We start from the raw sequence: 16,310 nt of genomic DNA, 5'->3' as shown, positions 1-16,310 counted from the left end.
ATTTGGCTCTTGTTGAAAGTGCTGCTATAAGCATTGGGTACAAGTGCCCCTATTCATCAACACTCCTGTATCATTTGGGTAAATTCCTAGCAGTGCTATTGCTGGGTCATAGGGTATAGATCTATTTTTAATTTTTTTGAGGAACCTCCCCACTGTTTCCCAGAGTGGCTGCACCAGTTAGCATTCCCACCAACAGTGCAAGATGGTTCCCATTTCTCCACATCCTCTCCAGAATCTAGTCTCCTGATTTGTTCATTTTAGCCACTCCGACTGGCGTGAGGTGGTATCTCAGTGTGATTTTGATTTGCATCTCCCTGCAGAGGAGTGACATTGAGCATCTTTTCATGTGCCTGTTGGCCATATGGATGTTTTCTTTAGAGAAGTGTCTATGCATGTTTTCTGCCCATTTTGTCACTGGATTATTTGTTTTTCAGGTATGGAATATGGCGAGTTCTTTATAGATTTTGGATACTAGCCCTTTGTATGATATGTCATTTGCAAATATCCTTTCCCATTCTGTAGGTGACCTTTTAGTTTTGTTAATTATTTCCTTTGCAGTGCAGAAGCTTTTTATCTTCAGGAGGTCCCAATAGTTCATTTGTGCTTTTAATTCCCTTGCCTTTGGGGATGTGTCAAGTACGACATTGCTACGGCTGAGGTCAGAGAGGTCTTTTCCTGCTTTCTTCTCTAGGGTTTGGATGGTTTCCTGTCTCACATTCAGGTCCTTTTTCCATTTTGAGTTTACTTTTGTGAATGGGGTAAGAAAGTGGTCTAGTTTCATCCTTCTGCATGTTGCTGTCCAGTTCTCCCAGCCCCATTTCTTAAAGAGACTGTCTTTTTTCCATTGGCTATTCTTTCCTGCTTTGTCAAAGATTAGTTGGCCATACTTTTGTGGGTCTAATTCTGGGGTTTCTATTCTATTCCATTGGTCTCTGTGTCTGTTTTTGTGCCAATACCATGCTGTCTTGATGATTACAGCTTTGTAGTAGAGGCTAAAGTCTGGGATTGTGATGCCTCCCGCTTTGGTCTTCTTCTTCAATATTACTTTGGCTATTCGTGGCCTTTTGTGGTTCCATACAAATTTTAGGATTGCTTGTTCTATCTTCGGGAAGAATGCTGGTGCAATTTTGACTGGGATTGCATTGAATGTGTAGACTGCTTTCGGTAGTACTGACATTTTGACAATATTTATTCTTCCAATCCATGAGCACGGAATGTTTTTTCCATTTCTTTCTATCTTCTTCAATTTCCTTCATAAGCTTTCTATAGTTTTCAGCATAGAGATCTTTTACATCTTTGGTTGGGTTTATTCCTAAGTATTTAATGCTTCTTGGTGCAATTGTCAATGGGATCAGTTTATTTGTCTTTCTGTTACTTCATTATCATTGTATAGGAATGCATCTGATTTCTGTACATTGATTTTGTATTCTGCGACAGTGCTGAATTCATGTATCAGTTCAAGTAGACTTTTGCTGGAGTCTATCGGGTTTTCCATGTATCATATGTCATCTGCAAAAAGTGAAAGCTTGACTTCATCTCTGCCAATTTTGATGCCTTTGATTTCCTTTTGTTGTCTGATTGCTGATGCTAGAACTTCCAACACTATGTTAAACAACAGCGGTGAGAGTGGACATCCCTGTCATGTTCCTGATCTCAGGGGGAAAGCTCTGAGTTTTTCCCCCATTGAGGATGATATGAGCTGTGGGCTTTTCATAAATGGCTTTGATGATGTTTCAATATGGTCCTTATAACCCACATTTCTCAAGGGTTTTTATTAAGAAAGGATGCTGAATTTTGTCAAATGCTTTTTCTGCATCGAAAACAGGATCATATGATTCTTATCTTTTCTTAATGTGATGTATCACATTGATTGATTTGCAAATGTTGAACCAGCCTTGCATCCCCGGAATGAATCCCACTTGATCATGGTGATTAATTCTTTTTCTATGCTGTTGAATTCGATTTGCTAGTATCTTGTTGAGAATTTTTGCATCCATATTCATCAGGGATATTGGCCTGTAGTTCTCTTTTTTTGCTGGGTCTCTGTCTGGTTTGGGAATCAAAGGAATGCTGACTTCATAGAATGAGTCTGGAAGTTTTCCTTCCCCTTCTATGTTTTGGAGCAGCTTGAGAAGGATATGTATTATCTCTGCTTTGAATGTCTGGTAGAATTCCCCAGGGAAGCCATCTGGTCCTAGACTATTATTTGTTGGGAGATTTTTGATAACTGATTCAATTTCTTCACTGGTTATGGGTCTGTTCAAGTTTTCCATTTCTTCCTGTTTGAGTTTTGGTGGTGCTTAGGAATTTGTCCATTTCTTCCAGGTTGTCCATTTTGTTGGCACATAGTTTTTCATAGTATCCTCTGATATTTGCTTTTATTTCTGAAGGATTGGTTGTAATAATTCCATTTTCATTCATGATTTTATCTTTTTGGGCCCTCTCCCTTTTCCTTTTCAGAAGCCTGGCTAGAGGTTTATCAATTTTGTTTATTTTTTCAAAAACCTAGTTCTTGGTTTCATTGATCTGCTCTACAGTTTTTTGAGATTCTATATTGTTTATGTCTACTCTGATCTTTATTATTTCTCTTCTTCTGCTGGGTTTGGGGTGTCTTTGCTGTTCTGCTTCTATTTCCTTTAGGTGTGCTGTTAGATTTTATATTTGGGATTTTTCTTGTTTCTTGAGATAGGCCTGGATTGCAATGTATTTTCTTCTCAGGACTGCCTTCGCTGCATCCCACAGAGTTTGGATTGTTGTATTTTCATTTTCATTTGTTTCCATGTATTTTTCAATTTCTTCTCTAATTGCCTGGTTGACCCATTCATTCTTTAGTTAGGTGTTCCTTAACCTCCATGCTTTTGGAGGTTTTCCAGACTTTTTCCTGTGGTTGATTTCCAGTTTCCTAGGATTGTGGTCTGAAAGTATGCGTGGTATGATCTCAATTCTTTTATACTTATGAAGGGCTGTTTTGTGACCCAGTATGTGATCTCTCTTGGAGAATGTTCCATGTGCACTCGAGAAGAAAGTATATTCTATTCCTTTGGGATGCAGAGTTCTAAATATATCTGTCAAGTCCACGTGATCCAATGCATCATCCGGGCCGTGGTTTCTTCATTGATCCTGTGTCTAGATTTTCTATCCATTATTGTAAGTGGGGTATTAAAGTCCCCTGAAATTACCATATTTTTATCAATAAGTTTGCTTATGTTTGTGATTGTTTTATATATTTGTGGGCTCCCGTATTCGGCATATAGACATTTATAATTGTTAGCTCTTCCTGATGGATAGACCCTGTAATTATTATATAATTCCCTTTTCATCTCTTGTTACAGCTTTTACCTTAAAGTCTAGTTTGTCTGATATAAGTATGGCTACTCCAGCTTTCTTTTGACTTCCAGTAGTATGATAGATAGTTCTCCATCCCCTCAGTTTCAATCTGAAGGTATCCTCAGGTCTAAAATGAGTCTCTTGCAGACAGCAAGTAGATGGATCTTGTTTTCTTATCCATTCTGATACCCTATGTCTTTTGGTTGGAGTATTTACTCCATTTACATTCAGTGGTAACATCGAAAGATATGGGTTTAGAGTCATTGTGATATCTGTAGGTTTCATGCGTGTAGTGATGTCTCTGGTACTTTGTGGTCCTTGAAACATTTCACTCACAGAATCCCCCTTAGGATCTATTGTAGGGCTGGTTTAGTGGTGATGAATTCCTTCAGTTTTTGTTTGTTTGGGAAAACCTTTTTCTCTCCTTCTATTCTGAATGACAGACTTGCTCGATAAAGGATTTTCGGCTGCATATTTTTTTGTATCATCACATTGCAGATTTCCTGCCATTCCTTTCTGGCCTGCCAAGTGTCAGTAGATACATCTTCCAGTAGTCTTACGGGTCTGCCCTTGCAAGTTAGAGCCTGTTTATCCCTAGCTGCTTTCAGAATTCTCTATTTATCCTTGTATTTTGCCAGTTTCACTATGATATGTCATGCAGAAGATTGGTTCAAGTTACATCTGAAGCGAGTTCTCTGTGCCTCTTGGATTTCAATGTGTTTTTCCTTCTCCATATCAGGGAAATTCTCAGCTATGATTTGTTTAAGTACACCTTCAGCCCCTTTCTCTCTCACTTCCTCTTCCGGAATTCCTATTATACAGATATTGTTGTGTTTGATTGCATCACTTAGTTCTCTAATTCTTCCCTAATACTCCTGGATTTTTTTATCTCTCTTTTTTTCAGCTTCCTCTTTTTCCATAATTTTATCTCTTAATTCACCTATTCTCTCCTCTGCCTCTTCAATCCATGCTATGGCCACCTCCATTTTATTTTGCATGTCATTTATAGCATTTTTAGCTCCTCCTGACTATTTCTTAGTCCCTTGATCTCTGTAGCAATACATTCTTTGCTGTCCTCTATGCTTTTTTTCAAGCCCAGTGATTAATTTTATGACTGTTATTCTAAATTTTTGTTCCGTTATATTGCTTAAATCATTTTTGATCAATTCGTTAGCTGTGTCTACTTCATGGAGTTTCCTTTGAGAATTCTTCCATTTTGTCTTTTTGGATAGTCCCTGGGGTGGCTCCCAACTGCAGGGCACTTCCCTTGTGCTGTCTGGACTAACACTTGTTGGTGGGCGGGGCCGCAGTCAGACCTGATGTCTGCCCCCAGCCCACCGCTGGGGCCACAGTCAGACTGGCGTGTACCTTATCTCCCCCTCTCCCAGGGGCAGGACTCACTGTGGAGTGCTGTGGCCCCTGTCTGGCCTGCTTGCACACTGCCAGGCTTGTTGTGCTGCTTAGATGGGATCAGGAATATTAGCCAGTGTGGAATTGCAAGGTGCACAGAGGTGGGAGGGGAGGCGTCGTTCACTTTGCTGTCAGTCATCACCTGTGGGAGGGGCCCTGCAGCACTTGGAGGGAGGCAGGCCCGTTGGAGGAATGGATCCACAGGAGCACAGTGTTGGGCATTTGCGAGGTGCAAGCAAGTTCAGTGACTGGAACTTGTTCCCTTTGGAATTTTGCCTAGGGGATGGGAGAGGGAAATGGTGCTGGCCAGTGCCTTTGTTCCCCTGCTGAGCTGAGTTCTGTGTCTGGGGCTCAACAACTCTCCCTCCCAGCGTCCTCTTGCCCTCCCCACTCTGTTAGAGCAGAGCTGTTGACGTTTAACATTCCAGATGTTAAGTCCTGCTTGCTGTCAGAACTCACAGAGTTTGGCCACTTCACTTTTGCAAGCCAGACTTTGGGGGCTCTGTCTTGCCTAGCGGGCTTCCCCCTCCACCGCCCTGGCTCCCTCCTGCCAGTCCACCACCTCTCTGCCCTTCCTACCCTCTTCCATTGACCTCTTGTCTAAGCTTGGCTTCAGAGAGTCCATTCTGCTAGTCTTCTGGTGGCTTTCTGGGTTATTTTGGCAGATATGGATGGAATCTAAGCAATCAGCAGGATGAGATGAGCCCAGCGTCCTCCTATGCCACCATCTTCTCCCCCCCCCCCCAAAAAAAGGGGGCAGTTTAATAAGCTAGTGCAAAATAGAGCTTGCAAATTCAGGCTGGAGGAAGGAGAATTCAGTGTTCCACATTCCAATTGCAATCAATCAGTTCCAGTTTTGGGATCAGTTACTTTCCAATATCACTTTTCTAGATATCAAGAAAAAATTTCAATTTTCATAGCAGTATTTGGGTTGCAAGGGACAAAAAAACAATTCAAATTTGTTTGAATTTATTGACTAGCATAACAAAGATTTTCTGGAATGCCTGAATTTAATGTTTGAAATCATAATAATGTGGTTCCATGTCTAAGAAAATGAGCAATTAGGGTACAGAATGATGGAGTTAAACACAGGGTGCAATGCTAGAGCAGAAATGATAAGAAAGAAAAGCAAAATAAAATATACCTTCCCTTAAGAATTGCCTGGTATAATGGGAGGGAAATCAGTGTATATAACATTCAAAATCTTAAGGAAGAAGAACATGATAAGTGGTCTTTGAAAAGGAAGATAAATGAAGAAAGAAGCTAAGTTTTCCTAGAAACGTATGTAGTTGAAGATAGAGTAGAATTATCTATAGTTCATATGTTATTCAGTCATGCAGACATATGCTATCAGTGTATATTTGCTTGCAGATACAGATTTATACACGTTTGTGGCAAAGTATCATTAAATGAATTCTTCAGGGGCGCCTGGGTGGCTCAGTCGGTTGAGCGGCCAAACTCCGGCTCAGGTCACGATCTCGCGGTCCGTGAGTTCGAGCCCCGCGTCAGGTTCTGCGCTGACAGCTTGGAGCCTGGAGCCTGTTTCGGATTCTGTGTCTCCCTCTCTCTGACCCTCCCCCGTTCATACTCTGTCTCTCTCTGTCTCAAAAAATAAATAAACGTTAAAAAAAAAATTTAAAAAAAAAAAAAATGAATTCTTCAAACAATAAAATCTGGTGTCCTTAATTCACTGAGTCATCCAGTAGATTGATTGCCTATGAAGGGGAGCAGAATTTTACCATTCGAAAATATGTCACTTTGGTATATTGATTATTTTAAAGTTACTTGAGAAACAGCTGGTGCAACAAGGACTCTGTGACCCTCCTTTGTCTCCCTGAAAGCAGGAAATAAATCTCCCATATGAAGGTAGTTTTTCTATATCAGAAGGGTAGAAGGCATCCTTATCACCTGAGATTGGGTTTCAAGGCTTAGAAGGCTGTACAAACAAATCTCGTTGCTTCCTCACTAATTTACTACCCCAAACCCAAACTTCTTTGTCTTGTCAATTCTTCAGAAATCTGTTGTTGTTGTTTTGTCTAAAGGGTATAAAAGCTGCCTGCTTTGTTCACTTCTTTGAACCTCATATCTTTGGGACCCCCGTATGTATAAAATTAATTTTTTTCTCCTGTAATCGGTCTTATGTCAATTGAATTGTTAGACCAACCAAAGATACTAGAATGGAAGAAGGGAAAAATTTTCCTCTCATACACTTATGCTGTGCTGAGTGCTACGTTCTTTGAAGCCACATCAAATCTTTCAAATAAACCTTTTCACAGAAGTTGGTAGTTCTTAAATAATAGTCAAGACATTAAAAATAGAGTCTTTAATCCATTAATATGAGATGCCTACTATGCTGAAATGTTAAATTTTGTTGTAATGATTTATTTTGCCGCAATCTTTCCAGCACTTATTTAAATGTAATTTCTTTAATCATGAAGATGATGTAAAACTCATTTGTAAGTGTTTTCAGAATTCTCATTAGCAACATGAAGAAAATTTTCATTGACTCGATTGAAGGAAAAGATGAGTACTTCCTTATATATTCTTGAAAGTGAAGATAAAAGCCTCAAAGGCAGAAGATTGAGTTTAGGTGATCGTTTTTCTTCTTCTTCTCCAAATGGGTTGCTTCATTTTCCCTCAGTTTGCTTCCTTGTACCCAATAGTAACAATGACTTACTCTGTGGTTACAAACTAACAGCCAGGTCCCGGCCTGGAGGAAAGGAGAGGGGTATCTGATGTAATGTCTAGTTGTCACTTACAGCTTGGCTTTTTGCTTGCATTTCTTTGTGGCAGAAAAATAAATGATATGATCTTAAGAAAGCTTTCAGAATGTCCCAGAGGGCTGCCTTACAAAAAGCCAAATCTCTGTTGAATTAAAAAAAGAAAGCAATTTATTATCCCTGTGAAAGAAGGAGAGGGTAGGACACTATATTGGCCACTGTGGGGATTTTAAGAGTATCTGGGGAATATCGATTTCTCTAGAGTATGATCTATTTCATTTCATTGATGATATCTATTGATGTAGTTATGTCTTTTGTAAAGAAGTGAGCCAACTTACTATTAACTAATGAATCTGAAGAAAAAAGGCAGGGAAAATATAAAACAGCTGTATACTTTCTACCTATCAACTATACATGGATTTGATGTCAAAATAAAGGTAATATCTGTCATGGGAATCAGAATAATATTTAATGATTAACACTTCATATGTTCTTTCATTCTTGTTCATACCTGTTCTCATATGATATAACATTGTTATATTTATGCTTCCCTGTTCTCATATGATATAACATTGTTATATTTATGCTTCATCCCAGAGGATCCCGAAATGAATTACAATCACAGCATACTTTTAAATCAGTCCAGGTCTGTCGGTTGAACAATTTATTTGGAATAACAGCATTATAACTTCCTTGGCATACTCCTGAATAGTTCACTAAGAGTATCTGTAGGACAAAAATAATCAGTTTATATATAATACTTTTTTCTCTCTCCCAAGGATTTTTTTTAATGTTTATTTATTTTTGAGCAAGAGAGAAAGAGAACACGAAAGGGGGAAGTGCAAAGAAAGAGGGGGACAGAGGATCTGAAGCAGTCTCTGTGCTGACAGCTGAGAGCCTGATGCAGGACTCGAGCTCATGAAATAAGAGATCACGACCTGAGTCAAAGTTGGATCCTCAAACAACCAAGCCACCCAGGTGCCCCTTTTTTCTTAGGGTTTTATTTAAATTCCAGGTAGTTAACATACAGTGCAATATTAGTTTCAGGTATAGAATTTAGTGATTCATCACTTACATACAGCAACCCTATGCATCACAAGCTCCCTCCTTAATACCCATCACACATTTAATCTCGTCTGCCATCCACTTGCCCTCCAGCAACCCTTAGCTTGCTCTCCATGGTTAAGAGTCTATTTTCTGTTTGCCTATCGTTTTTCCCCTATGTGCATCTGTTTTGTTTCCTAAATTCCACATATGAGTGAAATCATATGGTACTTGTGTTTCTCTGGCTGACTTATTTTGCTTACATAATACTCTTGTAGCTCCATCCACGTTATTGCAAATGGCAAGATTTCATTCTTTTTATGGCTGAATAATATTCCATTGTGTGTGTGTGTGTGTGTGTGTGTGTGTGTGTGTGTTTCATCATTTATTAGTCAATGGACATTTAGGCTTTTTCCATATTTGGCTATTGGTGATAATGTTGCTTTACACATCAGGATGCACGTATCCCTTAAAAACAGGATGTTGTATCCTTTGGGTCAATACCTAGTAGTGCAGTTGCTGGATCATAGGATAGTTCTATTTTTAACTTTCTGAGGATCTGCCATACTGTTTTCCAGAATGCCTGCACAAGTTTGTATTCCTACCAACAGTGTAAGTGGGTTTCCCTTTCTCTGTATCCTCACCAACACCTGTTGTTTCCTGTATTGTTAATTTTAGCCAATCTTACAGGTGTCAGGTGATATCTCATTGTAGTTTTAATAAATATTTCCCCGATGCTGAGTGATGTTGAGCATCTTTTCATGTGTCTGTCGGCCATCTTGATGTCTCCTTTGGAAAAATGCCTATTTATGTTTTCTACCTATTTTTTAACTGGGTTATTTGGGTTTTTTAAGTGGGTTATTTTGGGTTTTAGAAGTTCTTTATACATTTTGGGTAATAACCATTTATCAGATATGTCATTTGCAAATATCATATCTTATTCCAAAGGTAGCCTTTTAGTTTTGTTATTTCCTTTGCTGCACAGAAGCTTGTTATCTTGATGAAGCCCCAATAGCTTGTTTTCACTTTTGTTTCCCTTGCCCCAGGAGACCTATCTAGAATAAAAGTTCCTAAGGCCAATGTCAGAGGAATTACTGTCTATGGTTTCTTCAAGGACTTTTATATTTATCTGTCTCATATTTAGGTCTTTCATCCATTTTGAATTAATTTTTAGTATGGTGTAAGAAAGTTGTCCAATTTCAGTCTTTTCCATGTTACAGTCCACTTTGCCCAACACAATTTGTTGAAGAGACTTTCTTTTTTCCATTGTATATCCTTTCCTGCATTATTGAAGAATAGCTAGCCACAAAGTGTGGGTTCATTTGTGGGTTTCCTATTCTGTTCCATTGATCTATGCATCTGTTTTTGTGCCTGGACCATACTGTTTGGATCGCTACAACTTTGTCATATAACTTGAAGAGTGGCATTTTGATGTATCCAGCTTTGCTTTTCATTTTCAAGAGTGCTTTGGCTATTCAGTGTCTTTTGTGGTACCACACATATTTTAGGATTGTTGGTTCTGGCTCTGTGAAAAATGCTGGTGGTATTTTGATAAGGATTGCATTATATGTGTAGATTGCTTTGGGTAGTATAGACATTTTAACAATATTTGTTCTTCAAATCCATGAACATGGAATGTTTTTCCATTTATTTGTGTCAACTTCAACTTTTTTCATCAGTGTTTCATAGTTTTCAGAGTGAAGATCTGTTTTACCTCTTTGGTTAAGTTTATTCTTAGGTATGTTTGGGCTTTTAGTGCAATTATAAATGGGATCAATTTCGTGATTTATCTTTCTGTTGCTTCATTATTGTTGTATAGAATTGCAACAGATTTCTGTACATTGATTTGTATCCTGCAACATTACTGAATTCGTGTATCAGTTCTAGCAATGTTTTGGTGGAATCTTTTGAGTTTTCTAGGTAGAGTATCATATCATCTGCAAATAGTGAAATTTTATCTTCTTCCTTGCTGATCGGGATGCTTTTTATTTCGTTTTGTTGTCTGATTGCTGAGGCTAGGACTTACAGTACTATGTTAAATAACAGTGGTGAGAGTGGACATCCCAGTCTTGTTCCTGATCATAGAGGAAAATCTGTTACTTTTTCCTCATTGAGGATGATATTAGACCTCGGTTTTTCCTATATGGTCTTTATGACTTTGTGGTATGTGAGGGTTTTCATCATGAATGGATGTTGTCTCATGATTTTTCTGTATGTATTGAAAGGATCATATGATTCTTACCCATTCTTTTATTAATATTGTGTATCATGTTGGTTGATTCATAAATATTGGACCACCCTTGTAACCCAGGTATAAATCACACTTGATCGTGGTAAATGATTCTTTCAATGTATTATCGGATTCAGTTTGCTAGTATTTTATTGATAATCTTTGCATCCATGTTCATCAGGGATATTGACCTATGGCTCTCTTTTTTAGTGGACTCATCTGATTTTGGAATCAGGGTAATGCTGGCCTCAGAGAATGAGTTTGGAAGTTTTACTTCCGTTTCTATGTTTTGGAATCGTTTGAGAACAATAGATATTAACTGTTCTGCCAATGTTTGTTAGAATTTACCCGTAAAGCCATATGGTCCTGGACTTTTGTTTGTTGGGAGATTTTTGATTACTGATTCAATTACTTTGCTTGTTATTAATCTGTTCAAGTTTTCTACTTCTTCCTGTGTCAGTTATGGTAGTTTATATCTTTCTAGGAATTTATTCATTCCTTCCAGATAGTCTGATTTGGTGGCATAAAAATTTTCATAATATCTTCTTAAAATTGTTTGTGTTTCTGTAACGTTGGTTGTGATTTCTCCTCTCCCATTTGTGATTTTATTTGTTAGAGTCCTTTCTCTTTTCTTTTTTGATAAGTCTGGCTAGGAGCTTATCTATTTTATTAATTTTTTCAAAGAACCAGCTCTTGGTCTCACTGATTGGTTCTATTATCTTTTTAGTTTCTATATCATTTTTTTCTGCTGTCATCTGTTTATGTCTTTGTTTATGCTGGCATTAGGCTTCATTTGTTGTTCTTTTTCTACCTACTTTAAGTATACTATTAGGTTGTTTATTTGAGATTTTTCTTGCTTCATGTGGTAATCCTGTATTGCCATATACTTCCTTCTTATGACTGATTTTGTTTCATCCCAAAGGCTTTGGACTGTCATGTTTTTATTTTCATTTGTTTCCATGTGTTTTTTATTTCTTCTTTAATTTACTGGTTGATCCATATATTCTTTACTAATATGTTCTTCAGCCTCCATGTCTTTGTGGTCTTTCCAAATTTTTTCTTGTGGTTGACTTCAAGTTTCATAGCATTATCATCAGAAAATATGTATGATATGATCTCAGTCTTTTTGTACTTGTTGAGGCCTATTTGTGACCCAGTATGCGATCTATTCTAAAGAATGCGATATGTAAGCTTGAAAAGAATGTGTATTCTGATGCTTTAGGATGGAATGTTCTGAATATATCTGTGAAGTCCATCTGGTCCACTGTGTCATTCAAAGCCATTGTTTCCTTATTGATTTTTTGCTTGGATGATATGTCCATTGATATAAGCCGGGTGTTATAGTCCCCTACTATTATTATATTATTATCAATGGGTTCCTTTATGTTTGTTAGTAATTGTTTTATATATTTGGTTGCTTTCAAGTTGGGGACATAAATATTTACACTTGCTAGATCTTCTTGCTGGATAGACCCATTTGTTATGATATAGTGCCCTTCTTCATCTCTTGTTACAGTCTATAGTGCCCTTCTTCATCTCTTGTTACAGTCTATGTAAGTAAAAATACTTACATAGTTTGTCTGATGTAAGTATTGCTACCCTGTTTTTCTTTTGATGTCCATTAATATGATAAATGCTTTTCCATCCCCTCACTTTTGATCTTTCAAGAGACTGTAAAATGAGTGTCTTATAGGCTGCATGTAGATTTTGTTAAAACCAATTCTGACACCCTACGTGTTTTGATTTGAGCATTAAGGCAATTTACATTCATAGTAATTATTGATAGATATGTAATTAGCGCCATTTTGTTACTTGTTTTCTCATTGTTTTGGGAGACTTTCTCTGTTCATTTCTAGTCTTTGTCACTTTTGGTCTTTCCATTCCACTCAGAGCGTCCCCTTTAATATTTCTTGAAGGGCTATTTTACTGGTCATGAACTCCTTCATTTTTAGTTGTCAGGGAATCTATTTCTGCTTCTATTCTGTGTGATATCCTTGCTGGATAGAGTATTCTTAGGTGCACATTTTTTTTTTTTTCATTCAGCATGTTGAATCTATCATGTCACTCCCTTCTAGCTTGCCATGTATCTGTATAGAAATCTGCCTCTAGCCTTATGGGTCTTCCCTTATAAGTTAGAGATTCTCTTTGTCTTGCTACTTTTAGGATTTTTTTCTTTATCTGTTATACAATATGTTTTCGTGTTGGCTTGCTTTTGTTGATTTTAATGGGAGTTATCCAAGCCTCCAGGATTTGGATGTCTTTTTCCTTTCTTAGATTAGGGATGTTTTCAGCAATTATTTCCTCAAGTAACCCATATCCTCTTTTTATTTTCTTCTGGGAATCCTATGATATGAATGTTATTATGTCTGATGTGATCATCGTGTTCTCTAAATATACTTTTGTGACTTGTAAGTCTTCTTTCTCTATTTTTTGTTCAGCTTCATTATTTTCCATAATTCTATATTCTCTATCACTTATTATTTTCTTTGCTTTTCCATATTTGTGGTCATTACATCTGGCCAGTTTCAAATATCAGTTTTTGCATATTTCATGTCTATGAGATATTTTTTAGCTCTTTTGTCTTTGCAGTAAGGGTCTCCCTGATTTCTTCCATGTTTTTCTCAAGCCTGGAGAGTATCCTTATGACTGTTGCTTTAAAATCTGCAACAGGCATCACTTATATCTGGTTTGAATAGATCTCTGGCTATGACATTTCCCTGTTCTTTCTTTCGGGATGAATTCCTCCATCTTCGTATGTTTTGTCTAGATTTCTGTCTTCTCTGTGTTAGAAAATCCTTTTACGTTCTCTGCTTCTGAGAGTAATGACTTGGTGAAGAAGAGGTCGTATAATGTCCAGGGCCTTGTGCTTCAGGAAGTATTTCTGGTGTGTGCTGTGTGTATGTACTCTGGTGCTGTGTTTTGGTTGCTCTATACCTCAGGTCAGTCGTCTACAGAGTGTTTGGACTGGGCCCAAGTGTGGTGATATTTAACTAGGTGTGCTCTAGTCTGCTTGTTAAATGAGATCTGATGCTATTTCCACTAGAACCGAATCTTTGCAGAACTCTATTATCAGTAGACATGGTGTGTGCGTGGTGCGTGCTGGTCTACTGGGGAAGGAGTCTGCCTCCCTGATCATTTGGCACACTTGCCTGAGAAAAGTAGAACCAGCAGAGCACAGGGTGGGGGCGGTACTTGATGGAAACAGTTTAGGCAGTCAGTGTGGGCAATGTGCTCTTTACTGAAGTTGCTTTGTGCTGAGGGCCAGCCAAAGGAAATGGCACCAGGAAACTCCTTTGTCCCGGGAGAGGGGTGTCCATGCTTCCTGCTCTCATGGAAGTCCTCTGAGAAAAGCAAGTAATTTCCCCTCTTGTGTACTAGGCATTTTTCAGATCAGTGTTTTCACACTGTCTCTGGGCTACTTGCTTACTAGAGTAGTGTAGTGTGTTTTTGTCCCTATCCCAGCCAAGCCTGCTGACTTTTAAAAATCCAAACTTTAGGCACTTGGTGTGGCAGGGACCTGCACTGGTCTTCTGGGGGAGGGTATTGCCATGGTGGAATTGATGTAGGTTTGTTGGAGGTGGGCAGTCATGCCAGAGTGCAGGAACATGGTTTTGGGTCAAGCAAACTAAACAGCCAGTGTCTGGGTTAGCTGCCCTCAGTACATGTTTCTGAACCTATGCTGAGGTGTGGGGGAGGAAAATAGTGCCTGCCAACTCTTTTTTCCTGGAGAGGCAATGCCACCTCTCACAGACGCACTCCAAGAAGAGGTAACAATTTCTCCCTATATGTCTTAGGTGATCCTCACATCATGCTGTCTGCCCCTGGGTTACCTGCCTGCCTTCTTCCAGAAATAGGGAAGTACTCTTAGGGCTCTGTCCCAGACATGTCAAGAACCCCTAAAACTCCAGTCTTTGAGCCCTGCTGGTTGCAAATACTCACAAAAATAAGCTCCTCTCATTTTCCAAACCAGTGATTTGGTCAAGTGTTTTCCCTGTGTGATCCCCTGTGTGCTCCTCTCTTTTGCCTCTCTCTGCAACCAGGGCTCTCTCGTCTCCACAGCAGGTCTGATCCCTTTCTCCCCCCAAACCATGTTTCTGCACTTCCTACCTTTCTCAGTGTGTCCTCTTCTCTTTCTCTAGTTGTGCAATTTGTTCTGTCAGTCCTCAGGTTAATTGCTTGGGTATTCAGAATGATTTGTTAGCTATATAGCTGTTTTCAAGGAATAAGGCAACTGTAGGGTTGTCTATGACTCCATCTTAAATCCCCCATATATATATTTCTTAACAATGGAAAAATTACTCCCTTAAGTTGAATGAATGTTAAATTGAGGGAGAGGATCAAACAGCAATGCTGAGACAAATGCTAAGAGCACTAAATTTGTGTAAAATTAAAGGTAAAGGTCACCATTCTGCTCCCATCAGTGTTGAGTTTGTAGAGGATTGTGTAAAGGATACCGATGCACATAGCCAATTATATTGTTTATGTATCTGTATATGTCTGTAAGTTGTAATGCATTACCCTCTATTCCAAAACTTTAGCTAGAATTAAACATCTTGTTGAACATACATTAGTCACACTTTTGTAAGTCATACAAAGCATACTAAGTCTAGTATGTACACTACCTGCTCACTTGTTGCTACTCAAATTCACACTCTCTGTGTTAATGTAGATGATACCACTAATTTTCTGCCTTCTCATAGGCTGAAAGATATTTAAAAAAAAGGAAAGCAAATGAAACTTAAAATCAGTTTCTATGTGAGAACTTTCAGAACATATTTGTTAATAAAATGTCACTTTAAACATAAATTTTTTAATAATTTGGGCTTAGCATAATTTTTGCTGAAGAAAAAATTTAAAATTTCTTTGACTTAGAACTTTAAGGTCTAATTAAAGATTAAGAGGAATCAGAATTCAGTAGTTTATGGAATCATCATGCAGAAACTTAAAACACATGAAAAACCGTTTCTTGATCTGAGTGTGCCAATATTTTAATGCAATGTAATGTTATGTAATGTAGTTGATTATGATCAATATGTCATGAATATTTTACTTGATATATATTATCATTTGTATCTTACTTTCTTAATGATATGCCTAAAGGCAGAAAACATGTATTTTGGAAAATACTTAAACATTTGGTCTTTTTTTTTTCCACACTAGATATCTTTCCCACCCTGTTTTTAAAATGTAGTAAAATTTTGGGGCGCCTGGGTGGCTCAGTCGGTTAAGCGTCCAACTTCGGCTCAGGTCATGATCTCTCGGTCTGTGAGTTCGAGCCCCTCATCGGGCTCTATGCTGACAGCTCGGAGCCTGAAGCCTGCTTCAGATTCTGTGTCTCCCTCTCTCTGTTCCTCCCCGCTCGCACTCTGTCTCTCTCTCTCTCAAAAATAAATAAATATTAAAAAAATATGTAGTACAATTTTAACATCTATGTAAATATAGGTTCACACACTCCTGTATGCAAGGGTAGGATTTGTAAACATGGTGTCCAAAAGTGTTTAATTTTAAGCACAGTATGTGACATTACATAAATGGCTTTTCACAATATGGAGTATTTTTTTTTAATTTTCTTAATGTTT

This window comes from Panthera onca, chromosome X, assembly GCF_046562875.1.
Source record: "Panthera onca isolate mPanOnc1 chromosome X, mPanOnc1 haplotype 2, whole genome shotgun sequence".
NCBI classification, from domain to species: domain Eukaryota; kingdom Metazoa; phylum Chordata; class Mammalia; order Carnivora; family Felidae; genus Panthera; species Panthera onca.
Note: the sequence above shows the minus strand (reverse complement) of the source record.